We start from the raw sequence: 2,872 nt of genomic DNA on the forward strand, positions 1-2,872 counted from the left end.
TGGCTAATCTCAGGTAGGAATCAAATCTTATCTGGGTTTGATTACATATGTTATGGGTGGCAGTGGTCATTTAACATAATGTTAGTTTGTTTGTTAAATATTCTAAAAGATACCAGAATGAACAACAAATTTTCTTAAAATAACTAGGAACTACCTGAAATAATTTAGCAATAAACAAAGAAAAGACGCTAAACGCTAAAAACGCCAAAATAATCGCGTTAAAACATACCAATGAGTGAAAAAAGAGAGTACATTAAGGTTCCACCGAGATTTGAACTCGGATCGCTGGATTCAGAGTCCAGAGTGCTAACCATTACACCATGGAACCGTTGCGTGGTGTGATGAAAATAGTATAAAGATAGTATATTTCAGTAATACTGTACATAAAGTTGATATTTTGTTTCGTTATTCATACTATTGATATATCTTAAATAATGTAATTGCACATATAATATAATTAGTAATAAAAATTTAAAATATTGTTATTGTTATATTGTATCAATTTTTATAGTATATTTTTATATAGTCAATTAATTAAATAAATTAATTCCAATTAATTATTTTAAAATTGTAAATTATTTTCATTTGAATAATGTAAGTAGTTTAAATTGATTAAGAAATGTAGTGTACCGCATCGTCATATCGACTCAAAATGATTCAAAAATCAACAATTCAGCCCCGTACTAGAATAAGAACTCGAACATAATTTAAAAACTAATAGCTACTGGCGTCTGCTGTCGCTATCTCTTCCGGAGTTAAGAAGCTTCTGGAAACTTCTGGAAGTTTCCTGAATTCTTCCGAGATTCTCGAAGTTTTGCCGTAAAAGAATTTGTAACAGTTAACGAATATAGAAGTTATCCGCCGTCTTACTGAAGTATTATGTACGACACGGCACTTTATAGATGGAAAGTTGTGTTTTTCGAGTTGGCCTTGTTATTCTTTAATCTGGAAATTTATAAAACAGAGCATTTTAACGTATACTTTTTTTCTCTGTAAGCGACTTCAAAAAGGCAAAGGGTTATCTGTTCGTCGTGTATATATTTTTACTTTAAACATTTTTATACTTGGGTCGTACAGAAAAATACATTTTCAGGTAATTAATAGGTCACCTATCTTATTTCTCTGTATTGTTTTTGAGGATTATGTATTCTTATTTCTTTATTTTTCAGGTAAGCAGAATGTCGAGTCAAAGTCACAAAACATTATAATATATTTAAAAGTGTTTAGGAACAAAAATGTTTTGCAGGCTTTAAGCCTTGTAGAATTTGTAGAAATCGTTTTGCAACATACCATCTGCAGGTCCCAAGGCACCTGCGTGTCTGACACGTCGTTAGCCGGACAAAGCATGGTGCACAGCTTGTTTAAGTTTCGCGACGCAAACAGGCAACTTGTAATGTAATGACCATGGTTACTAGGAACTTAGGATACATTTTATTTTTCTTTCTTGCACCCAACGAAATTATGATAAATGATTTTATGCTATGTTAACGTATGGACTGATCGAATAGAGTATTTTATTCGAATTCTGGTATATTGGAAAATATACTGTTCCTTTACCGTAAAGTGTTTGTATACAATCAAATATAAAACCTATTTCGATGTTCTCATCTCGCCTACGGTCATGACAGTCACGGATGACAGTCAATTCACCTGTCATGCACGGCCGTCACAAACGTCAGATTCGTATTCGGGTCTCCTAACCGAACTGCGGTCGGATGCGCGCGCGCTGCCAACAAATCCGTTTATTTTTAAAATTTTCGAATCCTGGTCTGGTGTTCAAGTCTGGTGGATGCGTAACACCTCCTACACATACTATTTGATAAGTAAAAACCCATTATCTTGAGTGACCACTCAGAACTACAAAAACTAATAGAAATCTAGCTACGCAACTATGTAATATCATCATCAATATTACTTATGTGAAATGTACTAATAAACATTTGTACATGAATACGGCTTTACAATTTGTGGTAACAGGAATTAAACCAATTTCAAATTCTTTCTGATATAGGATAAGAGTAAAGTTGCTCTTTAACATAATGATAAATTGACTAAAGACAATAGATTGCATTAAAATGATCTTTGCAGATAGCGCTGGTTCAGGAAATGAAGAAAATAAAACCAACATCAAAAAAGTATACCAATAAGATAAAGTGAAGCGTCTGTCTAGCCATTGTGTTCTAGTGTCATTACAAACGCTGAAGTTCATCGTTTTCTTGGCGCAGTAACAAGCCGGACACTTCACACGTGTCCAGACTCGAATGTGAATGTAATTTCCTCGACATTGTCTTGAACAAAGTCGCAGTCCCGTGTGTGGCCCGTGACGTGGAGTGGGACGGGATTAGGTACAACTTCAAGCATTGATTTCGGACATACTTCTAAGGAGTATTTGAAGTCCCAAGATACTATATTGGCAAAGGTTTAAGTTACAATCAGTGATTTCAGTAGCTGATCAAGAGTTGTTCAAGAGAAAACAAGAGGTAAAGATTACGTAATGCGTTTCTTAAAAAAAATGAAAAAGTGATTTTTTTATTTTTTACAGTATTATAACACACATAAATAATTCTCGTTATTTATAAGGTTTTAATACGAGTAATTAGCATTTCGCAAAGTTCGGTTTTCCAAGAGTATTTCTGTAGAATTTGTAACATATTGATATTTCTGCGAATGTGCTCATCCGTGATTTAAGGAAAAATGTTCTTCGTTGATAAATAAACAGTTTCAGTTTACACTTTTATAAAGGTTTCAATTTTTATGTCTCATTAATAAGTGTAAGGCTGCTTCTCAGTAATAACTGGTAATCTGATACAATTAATGGATTAATTTTACTGGAACCTCCTGATGAACAGTTTAGTAACTATTATTATCCGAC

At 33.3% G+C, this 2,872-nt stretch overlaps 1 non-coding gene across 1 annotated transcript; it reads right to left on the reverse strand.

Annotated features, from left to right (window-relative positions):
* Positions 1–256: 256 nt before the first annotated feature.
* Positions 257–328, reverse strand: TRNAQ-CUG (transfer RNA glutamine (anticodon CUG)). The gene has a single exon. It is a non-coding gene; the product is annotated as a tRNA-Gln (tRNA).
* Between the last annotated feature and the right edge of the window lie 2,544 nt (positions 329–2,872).

Source organism: Epargyreus clarus, unplaced genomic scaffold (genome assembly GCF_041222505.1).
Source record: "Epargyreus clarus isolate Ecla_fem2 unplaced genomic scaffold, WU_Ecla_fem_2.2 ptg000023l, whole genome shotgun sequence".
Lineage (NCBI taxonomy): Eukaryota > Metazoa > Arthropoda > Insecta > Lepidoptera > Hesperiidae > Epargyreus > Epargyreus clarus.